The sequence below is a fragment of the Otolemur garnettii genome, unplaced genomic scaffold, assembly GCF_000181295.1.
Source record: "Otolemur garnettii isolate 467f Iridium unplaced genomic scaffold, OtoGar3 scaffold00096, whole genome shotgun sequence".
NCBI classification, from domain to species: domain Eukaryota; kingdom Metazoa; phylum Chordata; class Mammalia; order Primates; family Galagidae; genus Otolemur; species Otolemur garnettii.
Window position 1 is genome coordinate 3,369,520 of NW_003852491.1, and position 25,474 is coordinate 3,394,993.

The window sequence follows — 25,474 nt, forward strand, 5'->3', positions numbered from 1 at the left end:
GTAGGATATAGGAGGTTTTTTGAACATATTGTTGGTTGATATCAGATGTTGAATTTAAAAGGATACATCTTTGAGATTTATGCAGCAATGTCCAAGCATCATGACCTTGGACCTGTTCCGAAGCCCCATATGTTATCTAAATGAATGAATTCAGACCAACAGTGCACCTACTTGTTATGCATTCTCTCCTCATTAATTCTTGCTGTCTTTGAGTTTGAATTACCTCTACAGACTGACTCTCACACTTTGCCCACCACGTTTTAGCATTACTGTCAAAACAACTGGATTGTGGACTCTGGCGCTCATGTTGCTTCCTGCAGTGGGTTCAGGCTTTTTCTATGCACTGTCTTGGTGTGTAGGCATTGGGTGGGGCTTCACCTGTCTCATCTCAGACCTTTCCTGGGACCTATCCAGCTTGAGTAGGAACTGCTGTTCCGGCTTTTGCTTTATGGGTCCTTGGCTGGTTCCTGTGTTGAGTCCAAGCCCAGTCCTTTCCCCTGCCCCTTTCCTTGCCATATATGAGAGGGGATTGTAGCAGGTCTTCTCATTAAATCTCCCTCAGTGTAGTACAATAATTTCTCTTCTCTTAGAAGTACAACCTAAGGGTGGGCCACTCCTATTATGAAACTCTACAAGGAGGAGCGGGGGGATGGGGGGAGGTAGGTGCTGTGTAGAAGCACACCCTTAAGCCTCAGAAGTGTGCTTTCTTTCCACACTCACTTTGCCTTAGTGTATTTGTGCTGTCATAACAAAATACTTTAGACTGGATCATTTATAAACAACAGAAATTTACTCTCACAATTCTAGAGACTGAGAAGTCCCAGATCAAGATACCAGCAAATTTGGTCTCTGAGGAGTGCCTGGTCTTTGCTTCCATGATGGTGACTTGAACAAAGGCTGTGACCTCTTGTGCCAGAAGGTGAAAGGACAAAAGGGCCTAGCTAGCTCCCTTCACCACCACCCCCTTTTTTGAGACAAGAGTCTTACTCTGTTGCCCCAGGCTAGAGTGCTGTGGCATCATATCTCATAGCAGCCTCAAACCCCTAGGCTGAAGAGATCCTCATGTATCAATGACTCGAGTAGCTGGGACTACAGGCATTTGCCACCATGCCTGGCTAGTTTTTCTATTTTTAGTAGAGACAGGGTCTAACTCATGCTCAAGTTGGTCTTAAACTCCTGAGCTCAAGCAATCCACCCACCTCGGCCTCTCAGAGTGCTAGGATTCAGCCCTTTTCTAAGGCACAAATCTCATCCATGAGGGTGGAGGCTCTGATGGTCTAATTATCTCCTAACTGCCTCACCTGTTAATACTGCTGCACTGGGGATTAACTGTCAACATGAATTTTGGAAGGGATATATACATTCAAACCATAGCACACCTCAATCTCAAGAATTGCTGAAGTTAATTTCCTTTATTTCCTTCTCAGTCATTCTGTCAATTAACAGCAGAGCCTGGAGTGACACTGAACAGTGGGGAAGGCTGGGTATTAAAGTCAGTTCCCAGACACTGTAGCAGCTGGATGCAGCAGAGAGGTCTGAGCTGAATGTATTCATAGGTGGGAGCTGTGTCCCTGGTCAACATCCATCTTTGCTGAGAGAAAACTCAGCAAGCCAAATATCTCTCTTTTCTGGCCTGTTTGTTGTTCTGGCTGTTCTCTCTCTCCCTCCCTCATTTTTGGAATGGCTAGCTTTTCTCCTCCTGCTATTGGACATCAGACTCCAGGTTTTTTGGCCTTTGGACTCTGGGACTTGCACTGGGGGGCTTTCAGGGGACTCTCAGACCTTCAGCCTGGGTTACACTCTTGGCTTTCCTGGTTTTGAGCCTTTTGGATTTGCACAGAGCCATGTGACTGGCTCTTCTCATCTCCAACTTGCAGGCAGCCCATTGGCCTGTTGTGGAACTTTGCCTTTGCACTGTGTGAACCAATTCTCCCTGATATACTTCCTTTCATATATATCCTATTGGTTTTATCCCTTTGGAGAACTTTAACTATGATGATTTTGGTACCAGGAATGGTTTTAGAGGAACAGACTTTTAGGGATGAATTCCTTAACTGGTTTTGGAGTTCCTGGAGTTGGCTTTCTAATCTGATTGAAACTAAAAGTGCTAAGGACACTGCTTCCAAATTTATTGAGGCACTGACAGTCCATGGTGAAAACTGTTTAAAGAGTTGTGCAAAATAAATGCATTTGATACTGCTGATTCACCACTTATAAGAGGCAAGGAGTTTAGTGACTCTATATGTGATACTTCTGAACATTTGTGGATAAGCAAGGAATATAATGAAGTTGGTTGGTTATTCCTAGTGTCACTAGACAAACTGAAGAAAGAAAAGGATGCACTCAGGGATTTGAGCATCAGGCTCCAGAAGTACATAAATAGCCCAAAAGTTTCTAGGTGTGCCCTGGGTCAGGATCTTCTCTCCTGTAGCCAAAGGGCTGAGATTACTGAAAATCAAACACAAGCCCTTATCCTGTGATTGTTTTACTTACCAGGAAAGGAGAACTCCCAGCTTCAACAGGTGTCTGCTATTTGAGTTGCATACCAATGGCAAGGTGTGGGGTGGGTTGTCAGGGACATGCAAAAACAAATGGTCCTTGACCCCCACCCCCATTGATATGAAACTAAAGTGAGGGCATTAGCTGGGAAAGAATGGGACTCTGTAAGTTGGAATGGGGATGGATGGGAAGACCCTGATGAAGTTGGGACCCTGAGCTCCTAAATGCTGATGAGTCTTGTTTTCCAGGGGAAGTAGCCTCCCAACCCCATCCCAGTGGTCTGGGTCTTCCCATGTCTATTGAAAGGGATTAACCCTACTTTACCTGAGTTAAAAAAGGCTTTAAAAGTTTATTTGCTTGGTTACCTGAAACATGGATCAAAAGTTGGTCCACAGTAAATTATCACTATATTGGTCTCCTCTGAAGCAGGTGCCAAACAAGACAATGCAGGCCCTCCTCAGGGTCCACCCTCCACACCCCTCTTTGCTTCTAGACTCAAGTGCTTGCAGGCTCCTAAAGGTGAGGAAAAAGTTAACCCATGGGAGGTATACTATACTGCAAAAGAACTACTTGAATTTGCTAATTTATGCAAGCAGAAGACCAGGGGGAACAGGTGTTGGAATGGATATTAAGGGTGTGGGGTGATGGTAGAAGGAACATAAAGGTGGATCAGGTTGAGCTTGTTGATACAGGTCCACTTAGCAGAGAGTCTGCATTTAATATTGCAACTCAGGGAGTTAAAAAAGGCTCTAATAGTCTATTTGCTTGGTTAGCTGAAACATGGATCAAAAGTTGGTCCACTATGAGTGAGCTGGAGATGTCTGATCTCCCTTGGTTTAATACAGAGAAAGAGATTCAAAGGCTTAGGGAGATAAGAATGCTAGAGTAGGTTTGTCACATAAGACCTGCTCACCCACACTGGGAGGGTCCAGAGGACATCCTTTTATTAGTACTTGGAGAAACATATTTGTTAGTAGAGCACCTGTGTGCCCAGGATACAGAACATGGAGTCAAGTGAGATGATCATTTTTGAACTTAAGAATTTAATGTCTGTCCTACAAAGTTTTGAACTTGCATGGGGCCTGTTGCCCCTTTCTTTTGGTCAATTTCTCCCTTTTGTAATGGTAATGTTTACCCAATTTCTGTATCACCATTGTATCTTGAGAGTAACTTATTTTTTTTATCTTACAGGTTCATAGGTATCAGGAACTTGGCTTGAGTCTCAGATAAGACTTTGGACTTCTGAATTGATGCTGGAAGGGGTTAAGATTTTAGGGACTCTTGGGAAGGGGTAATTGTATTTTGCAACGTGAGAAGGATATGAGGGGGCAGATATGGATTGATATGGTCTGGACTTTTGTGCCCTCCAAATCTTATATTGAAATTTGATTCCCAGTGTTGAATGTGGAGTCTAGTGGGAGGTGCTTGGGTCATTAGGCTCATCTCTCATGAATGCCTTGGTGCTCTCCCTTGATAAAGAGTGAGTTCTTGCTTCACAGGAAAGCTGGTTGTTTAAAGGAGTCTAGCATCACTTCCTCTCTTTCTTGTTCTGCTCTTGTCTTGTGACATACCTACTCCCCCTTCACCTTCTGCCTGAAGGCCTCACCAGAAGCAGATGTTGGTCCCACACTTCTTGTAGAGTCTACAGAAACTTGAGTCATATAAACCTCTTTTTAAAATAAATTATTCAGTCTTGGGTTTTTCTTTCTTTTTTTAGATAGGCTCTCATCTGTCCCCTGGGCTATAGTGCAGTGGCATCATCATAGCCCACTACAAATTCAAACTTTGTGTTTGAGTAATCCTCCTGCTTCAGCCTCCTGAGTAGGTAGAACTACAGACATGCACCCCAATGTCCAGCTAATTTTTCTCTTTTTTATAGAGACAGGGTCTCACTCTTGCTTAGACTGGTCTTGAACTCCTGAGCTCCAGGGAGCTCCTATCATGGCTTCCCAAAGTGCTAGGATTAACAGTCATTGAGCCATTACATCTGGGCAGGTATTTTCTTTACAGCAATTATAGCAGGCTAGCAAATTACCCTAATCATACAAGACCAGTTATCACATGGGCTTTATCAGGATAACCCTATCTCAGTACCACCTGGAGAGAGAGAATAAAATCAGTTTTCCATATATACTTTGATCACAGGGAATACTCCCTACCACCTCCCACCTTCAACTGTAGGATGCCACAACAAGGCCCCCATTAAAATTCCAGGGCCTACAATTTCAGCAGGGTCCTCTGTAACCATTTATGGGATGGCACTCCTTGGACTAACATAGCTCTTTATCCAACATCAAATCTCTGTGTTCAGCTACTTTTGGGTGTCTTCACTGACACGTACAACTCAAGATATGTAAAATCAGACCCACTGCTCCTCTCCGCAAACTACTATCCATTATCTCTAACTTGGTGGTACAACTATTGACAGCTGTCCGGGAAAGAAACCAAGGAGTAATTTAAAACATTTACATCCTTTGTTAGTCACTGGCCATTTTCAACTGGCCACTATGTCCTATAGGTTCTCACTTCAGATGCAGGTTACTTTGTCCCTTTGTTCTACTATGTGGTCACATTTCTCATTTAGGCCTTCATAACTTTACATCTGGATCTACAGCTTCAGTCAATAAAGTAATCTGGGCCCCCTCAGATTCAATTCCATATATGTTTTTTTAAAAATAGAGTTAATTAACAAGTTTTAATTTAAAACACAGTTTTCTTCCTTTTATTTTTTGCAAATGACAGGATTTCATTCTTTATTATGGCTGAATTGGTTTTCTCTTTTTAAATTTTTTTTTATTTTGCAGTATTACAGGGATACATACATTTTGGTTACACAATTTGCATTTGTACATTTGAAGTTGATATCACAAGTGTGCCCTTCACCCAGAATATGTGCATTGTACCTGTTGGATGTAAGATTATCCTACCCCTCCTCCTGCCACCCCCTACTAAATTTCTTTTGAATTTTACTTCGATATGGGCACGTAAGTGTTAATTGACTAGTTCCAGTTTAACACTGAGTAACAATGTTTAAATTAACAATTTAACATTTTTTTTTTTCTATTCTTGTGATACTTCACTTAGAAGAATGGTCTCCAGTTCCATCCAGGTTGTTATAAAAGATACTAGATCATCATTTTTTTAATGGATGTGTAGTACACAATGGCATATACATATGCCACATTTTATCAATACATTCACATATATTAATATATTAATCACATAATCACATTCTCATATTGATGGCAGTTGGGTTGTTTCCACATCTTTGTAATTGGGAATTGTGCTGCTATAAACATTTAAGTGAAAGTGTCTTTTTGATAAAAGTATTTCTTTTTCCTTTGGGTAAATGCCTAGTAGTAGGATTTCTTGATCAAAGGGTATGTCTACTGTTAGTTCTTTGCAGTACCTCCATACTACTTTTTGTAGAGGTTGTACTAGTTTGCAGACCCACCAACAGTATATAGGTGTCCCTTTCTCTCAACATCCACAATAGCTTTGGGACTTTTTGATATGAACCATTTTCATTGAAGTTGATATTTCACTGTAGTTTTGATTTGTGTTTTCCTGATGATTAGAAATGTTGAGCATTTTTTCATGTGTTTGTTGGCCATTAGACTAAATTCCTTTGAATAGTTTCTGTTCATATCTTTTGCCTACTTTTTAATAGGGTTTGATTTTTTTCTTGCTGACTTGCTTGAGTTCTTTGTAGATTCCTGTTATGAGTCCTTTATTGGATGTATAGCATGCAAATATTTTTTCCCATTTTGTAGGTTGTCTATTTACTATATTGTGTCCTTGGCTATGCAGAAACCCATTAAAATTCCAGTCTCAATTTTTTGCAGATCTAAGAAAAACAGTTCTACAATTTGTGTGAAACTGGAAAAGACTCTGAATAGCTAATGCAACCTTAATAATAAAAACAAATTGGGAGGCATCACTTTCCTAGACTTCAAGCTACTACAAGGTTATAATAACCAAAACAGCATGATACTGGCACAAAAACAGAGATACATAGACATATGGCTCAGAATTGGGAACCCATTGATAAAACCACCCTCATCCTCCCATTTGACTTTTGATAAGGCAGACAAAAACATACAACAGGGAAAAGAATCCCTATTCAATAAATGATACTGGGAAAACTGGAAAGCCACTGTGAAAGACTGAACTAGGATCCACACCTCTCACCACTCACAAAAATTAATCCACGATGGATAAAGGACTTAACCTAAGGCATGAAATTATAAGAATTCTAGAAGAAAGTGTTCAAAAAGCTCATACAGATATTAGCCTAGGGAAGGGATTTATGAAGAAGACCTCACTGGCAATCAGAGCAACAATAAAAATAAATGGACCCTGATCAGACTGATTCCACACTTTACCCAGAGAGATCATTCTAAAACAATGAATCTGATCAGATCACATTCTGCTAAGGTTTTTTTGGAACACCTCGTAGTATTTGGGCTTTAGTTCAGTCTCCTTATCCTAACACACAGGACTCCTTTTCATCTGTCTCTTGACAACTTCTCTTTTGCTTTAGCTATTTGTGTGCAGTCACATTCATTTATTCAATAATCATTGATTAAGGGCCGGCCACTGTCCTTTCTTGGCACCAGGAATAGAGTAGTGAACAGAAACCAAATTCCTGACCTGTGGGCTTTCATTCTTATTGAGGAGGCAGAAGAGATCAGAAGGCAATAAGTACAATGGAGAAAAATAAAATAAAGCACAAAAGGAGTAGGAACAAAGAGGGGAGGGCAGTACAATTTGAAAGACAGTGTTTAGTAAATACATCATCGAGGGGGTGATGTTTGAATGAGATGAGGGAGCAAGCCATGTAGGTATTGGGGGGGGGGGCAGTGCGTGCAAAGGCCCTGAGGTCATTTCAAGAATTGCTAAGAAGGTTATTGTGGCTGGAGCAGAGATGAACAAGAGGAAGGGTCAGGGCAGATCATATAGGATCTTGTAAACCATTATAATGACTTTTATTTTGAGTGAGATGAAAAACCACTGGATTTTCCTGAGCCTAATAGTGATGTGCTCTGACTTATGTTTTAAAAATAAATTACTTATTCTCCAGAATGGTTATATACAACTTTCTTCATCCTGGTCTCAATACACATTGTTTTCTTTGCCAGCTAAGAAAACGTTTCACTTCATTTCTCTGAGTTACCTCTTCAGTAACAACACCTTCCCTGACCCTGAAGGTCAATTTGGGTGTGTGTCTATGCTCGAATAGCACTGTAGCTAGTAAGTGTGGAGGGAAGAACAAAGGAATAAAGGCATAGATGTGATTGAAAGTGAAGGGTGCCACTTATGCTAGGGGAAGGCAGGTGAGCTGATGTTACCCTTAATAACATTTTTTTAGTTAGTTTCATTTTAAAATTACTGCTTATTTTGCCTTTCCTGAGCTTTCTTTACAAGAAGGAGAAATTCTCCTTTCTCACTAATTTTTCATTTTGTGTAAGCTAGAAAATAAGAGGCATGTTCCTATAAGGTCCTTGCCTCTCTCTCTATTGAGCACTTACTAGATGCTGGGCACTGCAACATTTTAAAATTTTTGAGGTTCTCACCACCCGCCAGGTATTTCACTAAGTGCATCCATGGATTATGTTGTTGAATCCTCAGAACAATCCTCTGGTGTCTATGCTATCTTAAAATTTATTTTACAGAAGATGGCTTTGAGCATAGAGAGGCGAAGGGCTTGTTTAAGAGCCCCACATCTATCATGGGATAGAGAAGGGTAGTCAGAGACCACAGTGAGACTTCTTACCTGGATGAGAAGAAACAACCTCTTTATCTAGGAGCTTACTTTCTTCAAAATCACTGAATCCAATCAAAAGTACAAAAACTAACTCTGGGTAACTGAACTTCTACAAAGATCAAGGAGGAGCAGCATATTGGCTTCCTCTCGAGTCACAACTTGTTACTTCTCCAAGGTGGTGTCTACACAAGTTGAGGCAGGAAGAAATGTTGTCAGCGTAGGCAGTGAGAATGTCAGGTGTCAGGGTTAAGATCAGGGCTTTGTGTTAGGCAGAGCTCCCAGTTGTCGCCTGCAAGACTTGGGAATGTTACCAAGACACTGTGGACTCAGTTTCTTCATCTGTAGAATAGGAATAAGATCATTTGTTAAGAAGATCCTCCACTCCCCTGCTCATGTACTTTCATGTGACTGGGTCCATTTCTCCTGCCTCATGGCGAGGCAGACAGCATACCCAGCACTCCCAAACATTTTTCCTGTTTTTTAAAAATGAACCCTGGATTAGCATGGAATATTCCAGATATTTTTTAATATCTTTGTTTTTAGAGCTCTAGGTCTCAAGTAATAATCAGATCAATAGAAAAGCCAACACCCAAATTTTCTAGGTGGGAGGAACAATAGGAAAGCAGCTCAGTGCCTGTAGCTCAGCAGCTAGGGCACCAGCCCCATACCCAAGGGATGGCAGGTTTGAACCCGGCCCAGGCCTGCCAAACAACAGTAACAACAATGGCAACTACAACAAAAATATAGTCGGGCGTTGCTGTGAGCTGTGACGCCGTGACACTCTGGAGTCATAATGAGGTTATGAAATGTGTTCAAAGTCACATGGCTGAATTGAGACAGGCCTAACCCTGGGGTCCAGGGAATTGCTGACCCTAGTACAGAACTTTTTTGCCTCGAGGCACCAGGTAAACGTAGGCTGGTGATTTTGTGGCCAGGTGGACCAAGGAGTGAGGATTTCCCAGGGAACTAATACTCAGCTATTTTCAGCGGCAAGTGACGGAAACCCACTTTGAACTGAATTTAAACCAGTTAACACTAAAAAAAGATTTGCTGGATGGGACGTTGGGATTTTCCCTGTAAGATGAGAAAGAAGTGAGCTGTTAGCACTTGGGAAGGCTGGGAGCAGTCTGTCAGGCTGTTTAGAACCCGAGAAGCTGTTTCCACTCTTGTTCCCCAGTCGCATGTTTTTGCCTCTAGTTTTTGGTCAGCATTTGTGCCTTATACTTTTTTAAGAGACAGGCTCTGTCTGTTTTTACAATCTTAGCTGACCTAGAGCTCCCAACTAACATGTCCATGTCCAACATTCGTACTGCTTCCCATATTCCCTAGCATCCCAACTGCAAGTTGTCCAGAGAGAGGTGGGTTTTCTCAACCTGAGTGGTATCCACATTGACCCAGACAGCTGTACTGGGAAGCAGAGCCATGTAGGAAGGTCACATTGGCTGAGGCCAAGCTCTGGGGAAGGAGAGTTCTTAGAGAAGGAATTGGGTCAGAGACTCACAGACATTTCCTTAATTCTCTACCTCAGACATTAGCCAGTTAATTATGCTAAAAATATTACTCTAAATAAAATAAATCACAACCAACTGACCACTAACATATTTATATTTTTATACTAAAGAATGTCAAAGAATTTGAGCAAGAATTTTAAGAAATATAAGCATCTAACTATGGGTTAGCATATTTCTTGGTAAAGTTCAACTATTTATGGTCAATATTTAATTATCTTAATCGTAATTATTCTGCTAATGCTAAGGAGAAGGTAATTCCCCCAAACTTTCTGGGGCTCAGCTCTTGTAGTTTGAAAATCTCTAAAGTCAATAGTTTTTACAGTAGATTATCTTCAAATTTCACAAGAAGCCTCAATGACCTGCTCTTACTTGGTGAGATGGGATTATTTTGCTTTTTAGTTTCATTATTAGTATTACTACTTATTTTGCCTTCTCTGAGTTTTATTTCCAACAAGGAGAATATCTCCTTCCTCACCAATCAATTTTGGTAGAGAGGCTGAAAGTATGTTGTTAACTCTCACAGATCGTTTGTAATCCCACCTTTGTCTAAAATGACTGCATACAAAACCATCACTTCCTATACAGATGATAAAATTACTAGCACATTCCTTGATCAGGCCAGCTACTGCGGTCTTGGTGTAGAGAAGGGTGAGATCTGAGATGCTTCATCTTCATGTCTGTATATTTGTTCTTGGAGCAGCAGGTGACCCTGCACCTGCTAGGAAAGTCCAAGCCATGTTTATTCCTTTGAGTGGGGAAGCTTCCATCCTGAACTTTCTCACTGTTCTCACTGATTGGGGAAGGATGTCGCAAAAACTGACTTGTTGCCAAGTCCCATGACAGGGTCTATTTACTGTGCCTCATGAAAAGATGTCTGTGATTGAATAATGGTGCTTGAGCACTTAGATGACTGTAGTCTGTAGGGGATGCCTCTCTCATTTGCCACCTGAAAAGGTGCAATTACCCAAATTGCTTTTAATGCCTCTCCTTTAGGAGTTCACATTAGGAATCCTTTTAGGAGAACTCATCCATACATTCATGCATGCATGCATTCATTCATATCTCTCTCCATGGCCGTAAAATCAAGCTCGTTCAACCTATGCACCATGAACCTGCCTATCAACAAAGACAAGTCACAAATTTTGATGTTCAAGGTTAGTTAATTATTTGACATAGACCCAGGAAATGCTTGACATCAGCTTGCCAAAAAAAAAAAAAAAAAAAAAAAGCCATTATTTGTAGCGTTTGCTGATTTCCCTGGTGTAAATGCTCCCACCATGGCGAATTTGAAGCTACCAATATGATGTCACTGTAGGCGTGTACAGTGGCTGTCAATGAGTCCCATGAAGCAGCTCCAGCACACCACTGTGATTTCCACCACCTCGCTGATTTCTTTACCTCATTCATAGGAGGGCTGCCAGAAGAGGAGTTAGAGTGAAGGCAGCATTCATAACTGAATGGGTAGCAACCTAACATAATTACCAAGTGCATGGATTTCAGTCCGTGTCAAGTTCATGCCTAAGTTCAAATCTCAGCTCTGCCACTTATCTTAGACATGTTACTTGTTGATTCTGTCTTCTCACTTTGAAAACAGAAGGCCTCCTTGGGTTTGCCTATCATTATGATTACGGCAGGCCTCTGGACTTACATTTGTAAAGTGCTTAGAATAGCATAGATCACATAGTATGTGCATGCAAATATGTATTGAATGAATAAGACCCATTCCACAAATATCTACTGAGTACTTGGTTTGGCCCAAACCTCAGGCACTGGCCATTATGGGTATCACAAAGACTGAAACATAGTTTCTCTTCTTAGGAGTAGAGGTGTAGTATAGGGAGGGAAGGTAACACATAGATTGCCTTGATGGAAAGAAGAAATGAAAACAGCTAATATGTATTGAGATTTATGCAGAAGATACTGTGATGTGTACATAATATGTGTTGTTTTATTTTAATCCCATTTGGTCAGTACTTAAGAGATAGCATCTTTCTTTGTAAAATTTACATATAAAAATTATTAGGTAAGCCAAACATTTAAAATTGTGTGGGCTCCCATCTACATACCCACCAGCCTGACCCTGCTGATAAGCTCTCACCTTAGGGGGACAATGTAAGGGTACATGGCACACCCCCTGCATAAAGGGCTTAACTGCAACTTGGACTTTGCATAACAAAATCAAACTATGTAACCAAATCATTTGTACCCTCTTATTAATAAAAAAGAAACATTGGTCACTTCTAAGAGTGACCCAATACACACAAAAACACCAAACCAAAGCAAAACTGTGTGGCCATTTGTAGCTATTTCATGTATCACCAAAGTTCCTTTTGGTTACCCATTTTTCTGTTGGGGCATTCATATTTCAAAATTAATTTTTCTAAGCTTTATCTTATGAAAATTCAAATATACACAGAGAGAGTCAATGATACAACACACTATGTATTCATCATCCAACTTTATTGTCAATTTATGCTCAGTTTCGATTCATTCCTAACCCTGCCCACTTCTCCACCTAGATTTTTAAAAAGAAAACTCCAGACATCATGTAATTTCATCTTACAGATGAACATCTTACATCTCCCCCATTTTACAGATGAACAAAGTGAGACTTAGAAAGTTTAAACGATTTGTTTCAAATTAAACAGCTAGTAAGTGGCAAATCTGGGACCTGAACCCCCATCTGTTTCATGCCAAGGTCCTCAATTTTAAGCAGAATGCAAAAATTTGGGGGAGGTTGCAAGCGTCCCAAATAAAGCAAGAAAATGGAGCACGGAAGTTTAGGAGTCCAGGAGAGCTTTGCAAAAGAAATGAAACGTCAGGCTGTTGAAATGGAGGAAGGGACTTTTCAAGAGCAATGAAAAGCTTGCATTGAGTCACAGAGGGAAATGATTGGAAGGTGGGCTAAGGGTTTGAACAAAACATTTAAGGTGTGGGGATGGGTTAACCTGATCAGAATCATCTGGGAAGGCATGTGTAAGAGGTTGATTGCTGAGTTTCTTTCCAGACCTCCCAAGTCTGACTCTCTGGGGCCTGGGGCCTCCAGATCTATTTTTAACAAGCACTCCTGGTGTTTCTGATTTTATTATCCTGTATAGTTTGAGAATGAAATGGAGCCATTAGCTGGAACCATTGGGACTATAGGGATAATCATTCAACAATTTTATTTTTGTTTCCCACTGTGTATTCAAACTTGTTATGTAGCCCTGAGAGAAATTCCCAGGAAACCCCACGACTTTTTTTGCCATTATTAGTCACTGAGTTTCCCTGTTACCTCAAGCCACAGAAAAGTCTCATTTCAGCAAATACATGTAATACTTTAAATTCCATTTAAAATTTCTAAAAGGGAGGACAGGCACAGTGGCTCATGCCTGTAATCCTAATACTCTGAGAGGTTGAGGCAAGGTTGGGCTCAAGAGTTTGAGACCAGCCTGAGCAAAAGTGAGATGCTGTCTCTACTAAAAATAGAAAAATTAGCCAGGCCTCATGGTGGATGTCTGTAGTCTCAGATACTAAGGAGGCAGGAGGATCCCTTAAACCCAGGAGTTTGAGGTTGCTGTGAGCTGGGCTGCGGCCATATCACTGTAGCTTGGGCAACAGAGTGAGATTCTATCTCAAAAAAAAAAAAAAAAAAAAAAAAGAGAAAAAGGCTTGGCACTGATAGCTCAGCAGCTGGGGCACCAGCCACATACACTGGAGGTGGCAGGTTCAAATCCAGCCTGGGCCTGCCAAACAGCAATGACAAGTACAACAAAAAAATACCCGAGCATTGTGGCAGTCACCTGTAGTCCCAGCTACTTGGGAGGCTCAGGCAAGAGAAACATTTGAGCCCAAGAACTGGAGGTTGCTGTGAGCTATGACGCTACTGCACTCTACTGAGGGCAACAAGTGAAACTTGGTCTCAGAAAAAAAAAGATTTCTGAAAGGGAAGTGAAAGCCCCTCTCTTCCTGCGCTAGGGAAGACCAGTGTGGGAGGGGAGGGCATGGGTATCTATTTCTCCTTTTCCTAGGTCCTCTTCTTCTATTCCTCCAGCTGCCTCCAAATTTTCCAGAGTGGCACCAGAAGGAAGGAGAGAGGGTGTAGGGGGTACAAAAATTCTTTTGCTTTAGCACTGCACTCTGGAGAATAAATTACATGAATCTTCCTGCTCACTAAATTGGTCTTCATATGTGTTTGTCCTTCTGTTCAGTTTTTACGTTGGGTTTTTCATTTTGGCAACTATCTCTTTAAATTTGTAAGAACTCAGTTCCTTTTTATTCTCGGCCACCTCATTTTGATTTAAGAATATCTTTTGTATCTGCTCAAACATCTCTTAATACATTGACCAGGCTTACTTTCAAGGTTGCTTTTGATTCTTGCATCTACTCGACTTCATTTGGTGTTAGTTCCTCTGTTCACTCAGCCCACCTCTTTTTTATGCTGTTTGCTTCAACTCTTTGTCTAGATTGAAATGAGGTTCTTTCAACATAACTGAAAATCTCTGTGGCTCAGGCAGTGGATGTAGATTGTAATTATAGGGGATTTGGTGTACAGAAAATGCAGGACAATTGCGTTTTCCTTTAAGGAATGCAGACAGTGCTTAGCTTCAGGGAATGGGAACCCAGATGGACGAGTCCTGGGGACCCTGATCTGCCACGTTCCCAAGCCTCAATCTTTCCTCATGGAATTCTCTGTATTAAGAGGATTGTTCTTTCACCAAGCCAATCAGTAATGCAAGTGTAATTTATTTATTCATTTTATTATTATTTTTTTCTTTATTCCATCTCAGTAGAGACTGTCAAAAATTGCCAGTGCTGACTATATTTTAGGTCGCTTAATAGGGGGCACCAGGAAAAGTTTTCAACTAGCAATAATTGTGCCTCGGATAAACCTTATTGGCTATGATACTACTACTGTGCACAGCAGCAAGTGTATGAAATATTAGGTAATATAAATTATATTTATTTTGCTATTAGTAATAAGTTGGTATGTTTGTAAAGAGAACCTATATAATATAGATAAGTGCAAAAACAGATAATCAATAGATTTCAAAGTCTGATGCTGATGTTTAAACACTGGGTTACATGATAATAAATGGAATTGTACTTGAAAAAACATATAAAATTCGTATGTATTTATACATATAGCAAAAAAAAAAGTCAGTGTTTTGCTTAGTGGTAGAATGTTAAAACATTTTTCATTAATGTGAGGAATAAAATGAAGTCTTACAGTCACCATCATTAATATCTTTTCTATGATACAAGTAATGTATGCTATGATGTAAAATTTAAACTTTACAGAAAAACATAAAAGATGAAAGCTATCCTCCATAATTCTATGCTCTTAAATAAACAATATCAATTCAATGGTTTGATGCATTTTCCTCTAATTTTATTTCACTGAGTAAATACTAAGATTTATTACATTTGGGGGATGAGTGACAAAATGGGGTTAAGAGTTAGCCAATGTACTTCCACAAGAGTATAATGTTGCAGAACGATTATAACTGAAGACACAAAATTGATGTTATTTACAGATATTTTAACGATCTATTGATGTGTAGCAAACTACCCAAAGTGGCATAAGACAACCACCATTTCACTTGCTCATGATTCTGCCCATTGAGGTGGGTTTTCCCCTCTTTCTCTGGATAGCTGGGTAACCAGACTTCTTACAAGGTGAACCAGGGCTCCTGACAGCACAAAAGCAGAAGCTACTGGGCTCCTAAGCCTTGGGCACAGTGTCACTTCTATTCCATTCTATTGATTAAATGCAAATCACAGATTAAATGAAAATCACAGGGGCCTGAACCAGGTGAGAATGCCTGGAAGTGTGGTTTATTGGTAACACAATTTAACAGACCACCACCACAGATGGTTTGACTTTAGTTCTAGACAATCCAAGAGAATCAACTAGAAAATGATTAGGAGCACAAGAGAATTCAGTTAAATGTTGGATAATAGGATAAATTAAAAACAATTATATGCTTACAATCATGTCACAAAGTTTAATGGAATCAAAGGTAGTCTTTATAGTATCAATAATTTTTTCACAAACATTTATGCAGCCACAGCCTAACTAATTATTCTAGGCCCTGGCTGTATAGAAGTACACAGAAGAGATACAGATTTTATCCTCATGAAACTTATAGTCTGGAAAAGTAGGCATACACTAAATAAAATCTCTAATGTGGGAAAGCAATTAGTGCATTATTAAGCTATTGCTACAATGAGTGCTGTGTAATAATCCTAAGACCTTAGTGGTTTATTTTTTTTTCATTGAAATGCTGGTATATATGTATGTATTTTTCCTTCAATAGATTTAGGGGATACAGGTGATTTTTGTTGTACATGGATGAAGTGTATAGTGGTGAAGTCAGGGCTTTTAGTGTATCCAGCACCTGAATACTGTACATTTTACCCGATAGGTGATTTTTGATTCCTTCCCCTTCCCACCCTCCCTGAATATGAGTCTCCAAAGTCCAATATATTACTCTGTATGACCACAGATGCCCATAGTTTAGCTTTCACTTGTAAGTGAGTACATGCAGTGTTTGTTTTCCTGTTCCTGGGAAACTTCACTAAGGATAATGACCTCCAGTTCCATCCAAGTTGCTGCAAAAACATCATTTTTCTTTTTTAATGGCTAAATAGTATTCCATGATTAAAATACACCCCGACCCCCGTTTTCTTTATCCAATCATCAATTTATGGGCACTTAGGTTTCTTCCACATCTTTGCAGTTATGAATTGTAGTATGATAAATGTTCAAATGCATGTGCCTTTTTTTTTTCCTTTGAGACTCAGTTTCACTCTGTTGCCCTGGGTAGGGTGCATGACACAACAACTCACAGCAACCTCAAACTCCTGGGCTCAGGTGATCCCTATGCCTCAGCCTCCCAAGTAGTTGGGACTAGAGGCATGTGCCACCATACTCAGCTAGTTTTTCTATTTTTAGTGGAGATGAGGTCTCTTTCTTGCTCAGGCTGGTCTTGGACTCCTATGCTGAAGTAATCCACCTGCCTCAGCCTCCCAAAATGCTAGGATTCCAGGCGTGAGCCACTGCACTCAGATACATGTGTCTTTTTGATACAAAGACTTCTTTTCCTTGGGCTAGATACCCAGTTGTGAAATTACTGAATCAAATGGTATGTCTACTTATACTAGCCTGGCACAAAAGTAACTGCAGTTTTGGATTATGAATTTTAAATTATTACTAGGCTCAAACACATCTTTATTAATCAAAATAGGGACCATTATAATCAACATATTGTTGCCAATGAGAAATCTGTTTATTTCTGTAGTGTAAAAATCTGTGCTTTGGGATTCAGTGAACTCTTGGAAAGCATTTTCTTCATCCTGCTGGTTGTGGAAGCATTTTCCCTGCAAAAATATTGTCTGGATGCTTGAAGTAGTAGTAGTCGGTGGGTGAGAGGTCAGGTGAATGATGTGGATGAGGCAAAACTTCGTAGCCCAATTTGTTCAACTTCTAAAGCATTGGTAGTGTGATGTGTAGTCACATGTTGTGGAGAAGAATTGAGCACTTTCTATCGACCAATGCCAGGTGCAGGCATTACAGTTTTCAGTGCATCTCATTGATTGGCTGAGCAGATTCTCAAATGTAATGGTTTCTGCAGGATTTAAAAAGCTGTAGTCGATCAGACTGGCAGCAGACTACCAAACAGTAATCATGACCACTTGGGGGTACAAGTTTAGCTGTAGGAAGTGATTTAGAGGTTCCTGTTGGTCCAACCACTGAGCTGGTCATATGAATTCCACTTTTTGTCACATGTCACAATCCAATCAAGAAATGGTTCATCGTTGTTGCATAGAATATGAGAAGATGACACTTGAAAATGACAATTGCTCTGAGTTTTGGTCAGCTCACGATGCATTGACTTACTGTGGTTTTTCACCTTTCCAATTTGTTCAAATGCTGAAAAACCATAAAATGGTTAACATTGAGTTCTTCAGCAACTTCTCATGTAGTTGTCAGAGGATCAGCTTTGATGATTGCTCTCAGTTGGTCATTGTCAGCATCTAATGGCCAGCCTCTATGTTCCTCATCTTCAAAATTCTCTTCTTTGCAAAACTTCTTAAAGTACCACTGTGCGTATGTTCATTAGCAGTTCCTGGGCCAAATGTGTTGTTGATGTTGCAAATGTCTCTGCTGCTTTACAGCCTACTTTGAACTTGAATAGCTCAAAATAAATACAAACAGCAAGTAATAAGTCATTAGCAAAAAGCATGAAGTGAGAAATGCACATTAAAATGATGTATAACATAACCACATTTAAGAATGTATTCCAAACTATATATGTAATATTTGCTGTGTAGTTCTATGATGCTAGATTATTAACTCAGAATGTTGTTAGAGATTTTCTTTGGCGACTTTCTTGTACATGCAGAATCACAAGATAATGTTGTATGACAGGATATGTCAATCACCTCATTTTGTTATTATTATCTTCTATATTTAATGAGTAATAAGAATTTATTAAATGAGTGAATGAATGCAAAAAAGAAAAAATGTATTCCAGTATCAAATGGCAAATTTCAACAATGGAAAAACTGTAATTATTTTTGTATCAACCTGATAGTTCTTTGAGGAATCTCCATATTGTTTTCTATAAAGGTTCTACTAATTTACATTCCCAACAACAGTGTATAAGCATCACTTCTTTATCACCTCTGGGCCAACATCTATTGTTTTTTGACTTTTTGATAATGTTCCATTCTGACAGGAGTAAAGAAGTATCTCATTGTGGTTTTGATTTGCATTTACCGGTGGCACCTCTGGCTCAAAAGGGTAGGGCGTCGGTCTCATATGCTGGAGGTGGCGGGGGTTCAAACCCAGCCCTGGCAAAACTGCAAAAAAAAAAAAAAAGCCCCAACAGTTTGAGGTTGCTGTGAGCTGCAACACTATAGCATTCTACCAATGGCACCAAAGTATGATTTTATCTCAAAAAAATAAATAAATAAAAATAAAAAAAATTGCATTTTCCTGATGATTGGTGAAGTTGACCACTTTTTCATGTTTGTTAGCCATTTGTATCTTCTTTTGGAAAAAAAAAAAAAACCTTGCTGAATTGTTTGAGTTCCTTATGAATTTTGGAATAGTTCTTTGCCAGATATATAGTTTATATTTTTTTCTCCCATTCTGTAGGTTGTCTGTGCACTCTGTTGATTATCATTTCTTTTGCTGTACAGAAACTTTTCAGTTTAATTAAGTCCCATTTATTTATTTTTGTTGTAATATTTGTAGTTGGGATCATAGTAATAATTTCTTTGCCTAGGCCAATGTCCAGGAGAGTTTTTCCTAAGTTTTCTTATAGAATTATCATTTCATGTCTTCCATTTAAGTCTTTAATCCACCTTGAGTTGATATTTGTACATAATGGGAAATAAAGATCCAATTTCATTCTTCTGCATGTGTCTCTCTAATTTTCTCAGCACCATTTATTAAATAGGGCATCCTTTTTCCATTGTTTGTTTCCTTTGTTGAAAATTATCTGGGGTAAGCCTATGGTTTTCTTTCTGGATTCTTTATTCCATTGATCAGTGTGTCTATTTTTATGCCAGTACCATGCTGTTTTGGTTATAGCCTTGTAGTATAATTTAAAGTTGGATAATGTGACGCCTCCAGATTTGTTCTCTTTGCTTAGAATTGCTCTGGCTATTTAGGCTCTTTTTTAATTCCATATGAAATGTAGGATTATTTTTTTCTAATTCAATGAAAGATGATGCTGGCATTTTAATGGGAATTTCACTGAATCTGTAAATTGATTTTGGGAGTATGGACATTTTTAACAATATTGATTCTTCAAATCCTTGAGTATGGGATGTTTTCTCCAAATCTGAGTAGCTTAAAACAACAAACATGTTTTTCTGTTCAAGGGTGTGCGGGTTGCTTGGTTTCAGGTGTGTCCGACTTGTCTCTCACTCTGGACCAGCAGTTAGTCAGAGGGTGCTCTTCTCTTGCCACATGGCAGAAATACAGGTGGCTAAACCAAATCATGCAAGTACATTTAAAATACATTGTATACATGTTCATATACATTCCACTGGTCAAAACAAATCACATGGCCATGTCCAACGTTGATGAAAAAAGATGTGTAATTATATGGAGGAAATGAAGAAATAGAAACAATAATCTAATTCTCCATGGCTGGTAATTTGAAGAAATGAAATAAGTGGAGTGGGGCTTGGGTGTCATGAACAAGAAGGACAGTATATAAGGCCGAAGGAATAGAGAGGGGACAGATCATTCAGGGCCTTGCTAAAGATGTTGAACTGCATCTAAAAGCAATGTGAAGCCATTGGTGGCCTCTAAGATGGGGAGTGATATGATCAATTTATCTGTTTAGAAAAGTCCTATTGTATAAAGAATGTATTAGAAGGAGAAAAGGAAGACAAAGACCAGTTAAAGTTATTGCAATAAGTTAAGACGGTGGTTTGGCTTAGACAAGGAGGGCAGTAGCAGAGGGGATCAGATGCCAGTGGGTTTCAGATATGCTTTACAGTAGATTAGGCTTGGCTATGAGTTAATATGAGGTTGAGGTAGGACTCAGGAATGATTCAGATTCTTGACAATTGCTGAATTTAGGTACCCTAATTGTGATGAGGGTGGGATCTGACAAAGGAACAGATTTGAGGAAGTAGATTAAAAGTTTAGCTTTTAGACATACTGAAATCAATGCTTATGAGACAATAGTCATAAAATATCTGGGGATAAACTTAACAAGCAATGTGCAGGATCTATATGAATAAGACTATAAACCTCTATTGAGGGCCATAAAAGAAGATTTGAATCAATGGAGTGTCAAACCTTGCACTTAGATAAAAAGACAAAATTGTAAAGATGTCAATTCTCACTAAATAAATCTATAAATTCAGTGCAACTTCAATCACAATTTCAATAGTATTTTTTTCATTGAACTTGCAGCAATTACTGGAAACATTCTCTAAAGGAAGAGTAATGAGAAATAACCTGCACCATCATATATTATAATACATTATAAAACAATGAGATTTATAACATCAAACTGCAGTCACAGGAGCAGACTGATAGATCAATGGCATGGAATAAAGTATAGAATTAAATCCAAGAATAGATGAAGATTTAGCATGTTGTAAAGATTGAGCATATCCAAGAGAGAGAAAAGAAAGTTCTTTACTAAGTGTTTTAAGGACAACTGGATAGCTATACGGGGAAAAAAGAAATAAAGTGGCATTTCCAGTCATTCATGAAGATTTGCGTTGTTCTTTTTATCTGCTCTATACTGTTCCGTAACTTCAGAATAGCATGATTTAATAAGTTATATCCATATTGGTATACTTTTAGAATTTTTCTCTTTTTTGGATTGTAAAAAATAATGCAAAAAATTTTTATACAGCATCCTTAGACAAATGGGTGAATCCTGCTGAGATGCAGATTTGCTGGGTCAGAATAAAAAGTATTGCTGAATTTGTTTTTGAAACTCTAAGTTCCGGTAGCAATGAGCAAGAAAAGAAAAATAAAATAAACCCACATTAAATAGAAGGATCAAGTTAATAAAAATAAAATCAGAAGTAAATTGAAAAGAAAAAACAACAGTAGAAATGATTAATAAAACCTAAAGCTTTTCTTTTCTTTTTTCTTTTTTTTTTTGAAGAATGGCAAAACACACAGACTTTCTGCACGCATGATCAAGTCAAAGAGAGAAACCACAAATGATATTAAGAACAATGATGGAGATAGAATATGGATACAGAAGAGGGTTCTCTAAACTTAGGAGACTGCTTATTCACAGTCTCTATTCTCTATTCACAGAGACTAAGAAAAAAACTGTATACAATGAAAATTGCTGTTAAAATATCTTCATATGGCATGGTTATGTCGGAGATAGATATACTCTTACAAAAAACTAATGGTTTTCATTCAGCTTAAATCTCATCATTGTTTTTAAATTAGTGGCTGACTTAGATGAAAAATACTTCTGTTTTTTACTGTAAAATCACCTTTGGAATGATGAGATATCCAACTGAGACTGACTTTATGAACAGCAGATGAGATTCATATCTTGCTCATGTGAGGCATACCCTCTTTAAATGGAATAGCAGGAGGAGTTGCCCAGATGGTTTCAATTGGTAGGCTCCCTCCCTCTTATTTTCTTTCCTTTAAAAATATTAAGAAAAAGTTTAATGGAGGATGTATACTTGAATCCATATATAATATAGTTGAATCCCCCTCATAGGGATGATGTGAGACAATTATATGCCAATCCATTCGAAAACCTTAGATGAAATGGCAAAATTGTCAAGGAAAATATAAATGACCAAAACAAGAAAACCAATACAAAACACTCATAAAAAATAGAAATGGCAATTGAAGACCCATCTGCCTCACTTCTGTCACCCAGGACACACGTCTTTTGTAGCTATATAGGCAAGTTCTTTCCAATGCCATGGAAGACCAAATCAAAACAGTATATAATTGTAGGCTAATCAAACTTTTGAACACAGGGACAAGAATCTGTAAAAATTACTAAAAAACTGAACTTAGTGGAACAGTCAGAGAATAATACATCTTGATCATGTGGATTTATCTGAGAAATTCAAGTTTGGGAATCAGTATAAGTACCAATGTGACTCATTGTGTTTACAGGTTAAAGGAGAAAAATCGTTCAATGGATGCTGGGAAGAGATTTTCTAAAATGCAACATCCTTTCATCATAAAAACACTAGAAATAGATATAAAAGGTACCAACCATAAATACACAGTAAACATTATGCTCACTGGTGAATCTTTCAGAAACATTGTCATTGAAGTCAGAAGCGACACATGAATGCCTACTTTGACTGCTAATAATTGCAATTGTAATGAGGGCCTGGCCAATGCAGTAAGATGAAGTATGAGAAATACTATACAAGAATATAGAAATTACAGAATTGGATTAACTGAACCCCCAAAACATTATTTTCTCTGTTCTCGTTGCTTCCAGTCACACATTTTTTGACACAAAAGGAACATACTGTATTTACTCTCCTCTATCTCAATTACAAACTATGTATGTATATGAACTATCTTTATATAGCTATCTACACATTATATGATTAATGTAGTTTGCCTAACCAGACTCCCACAAATGATCTTGGGGCTTCTTCTGTTCCTTTCCTGTTGTAAACCCTTCTTTGCCTTTATGTGGCTACATTTAAAGGATAAATTTACAGACCTTGAATTGCTAGATTAAAAAAAGTCCAGATGTCTTTCAAAATGTGAATAATCTTTGCTTTGTATCCAAAATCATGGGATATACCTCAGCAATAAAAAGGGAGAGATTATTGGTACACAATACAATTTGGATGAATCTAGGGAATTATGCGGAGTGAAATGAGTCAATCCAAAAGCTTACATATTGTATCATCCCATTTAGATGACATTTTTTAAATGACAAAATTTTCTTTTCTTTTTTTCTTTTTCGCTCACCTTTATTAAGGTATAATTAACAAAAGTTGTAGAGGTCGGGGCGTTGGCATACAATGTAATCCCAGCCCTCTGGTAGGCCAAGAAGAGAGGATTGGTTGAGGTTAGGAGTTTAAGACCACCCTGGGCAAGAGTGAAACTCCTCTACTAAAAATAGAAAAACTAGCTGAGAATTATGTCTGAGCCAAGAGGATCGCTTGAGCCCAGAAGTTTGAGGTTGCTGTGAACTATGATGATGCCACAGGCACTCAACCCAGGATGACAGAGTAAGACTGTCTTAAAAAAAACCCCAGTATATATTTAAGGTATCCAGTGTGCTGTTTTGATATACATATACTCTGAGATGGTTAACACAATAAAGCTAATTAACACATCCGTAACCTCATATAGTTACTTTCTGTTATGGTGAGAACATTTAAGATATACTCTCTGAGTCTGAGTCCAACTTGTTAAGATTCCACATATTGAAATCACACGATGTCTGTCTGCCTGTTTCTGGCTTATTTCACTTAGCATATCTTTCACTTGTGGCCACAAATGACAGGATTTGTAGCTTATAAAATGCTGAATATTATTCTAGTATATATATGTATGTATATGTGTATGACTATATCTATTTATCTATCATATTTTCTTTATCCCTTCACCCATCAATGGACATTTAGGTTGGTTCCTTGGGTACTGTGAATAAAACTACAATGAATATGAGAGTGAAAGTATCTCTTTGAGATACTGATTTCATTTCTTTTCAATACCTAACCAGAAGTCATTCTGGGAGGCTGAGGCAGGTGGATTGCTTGAGCTTATGAGTTAAGAGTCCAACCTGAGCAAGAATGATACCCTGTATTTACTAAAAAGTAGAAAAACTAGCCAGGTGTCATTGTGGCTGGGTGCCTGTAGTCCTAGCAACTTTGCAGGCTGAGGCAAGAGGATCACTCTGGAACCAGGTTGCTGTCAGCTATGATGCCATAGCGCTCTATCTAGGGTGACAGAGTGATACTCTGTCTCAAAAGAAAACAAAAAGAAAAAAATATATGTATGTGTATAACCAGAAGTCAGATTGCAGGATCTTATGATAGTTCTATTTTTAATAATTTGAGGAACCTCCATAGTGTTTTGCATAACGACTATACCAATTTACATTCCCACCAGCAATGTATAACAGTTTCTCCACATCCTCTCCAATAGTTATCTTTTGCCTTTTTTTTTTTTTTGAGACAGAGTCTTACTTGTCACCCTGGGTAGAGTAGCATAGCATCATCATGGTTCACAGTAACTTCAGTTTGTTGGGCTCAAGCGATCTTCTTGCCTCAGCCTCCTGAGTTGCTGGGACTATAGACACCCACCACAATGACACCAGGCTAGTTGTTCTGTTTTGTCTTTTTTTAAATTAAATCATAGCTGCGTACATTAATACATTTATGGGGTACAATGTGCTGGTTTTATATACAATTTGAAATACTTTCATCGAACTGGTTAACATGGCCTTCATGGCATTTTTGTAATTATTGTGTTCAGACATTTATACCCTACACTTAGTAGATCTGACATGTACCCTTGTAAAATGCACCATAGGTGTGGTCCCATCAATTACCCTCTCCACCCATATTCTTTGTTTTTAATGGCATCCAAACTTTCCCTGTTGCATTAAAACCCTTCAGAAAACACGCCAGACAGCAAATATGAGTAGCCATGCAGAAGACTAGGACAAAATTCTAGCTCAGGTAGCTTTAAAAGAGAAACTTAAAACTATCATACAGCAGCCTGGGCGCAGGGGCTCACACATGTAATCCTAGCACTCTGGGAAGCTGAGCCAGGGCGGATTGCCTGAGCCAGAGTAAAAACCCGTCTCAAAAAAAGAGCCTGTTGTGGGCGCCTGTAGTTTCAGCTAATCAGGAGGTGGAGGCAAGAGAATCACTTGAGCCCAAGAGTTTGAGGTTGCTGTTAACTGTGACGCTACGGCACTCTACCAAGGGTGACAAAGTTAGACTGTTTCAAAAAACAAACTATCATACAGTAGGTCTACAAGTCCCACAGAATACTGCTGCCCTGTCAGTGCACCATGCACACCCACTAAACCCCTCGAGTTTCTTTCTGCCGGGCCTGAGACAAAGATTCTAGGTAGAAAAGTGAGGCCGAGGCAAGAGAACTGCTTAAGCCCAGGAGAGTTGGAGGTTGCTGTGAGCTATGATGTCACAGCACTCTACCAGGGTGACAGCTTGAGGCTGTGTCTCAAAAAAATAAAAAAAAAAA

At 38.9% G+C, this 25,474-nt stretch overlaps 1 non-coding gene across 1 annotated transcript; it reads right to left on the reverse strand.

The window, feature by feature from the left end:
- Positions 1-14,540: 14,540 nt before the first annotated feature.
- Positions 14,541-14,682, reverse strand: LOC111727195. Its single transcript, XR_002774805.1, has one exon. It is a non-coding gene; the product is annotated as a U4 spliceosomal RNA (small nuclear RNA).
- Between the last annotated feature and the right edge of the window lie 10,792 nt (positions 14,683-25,474).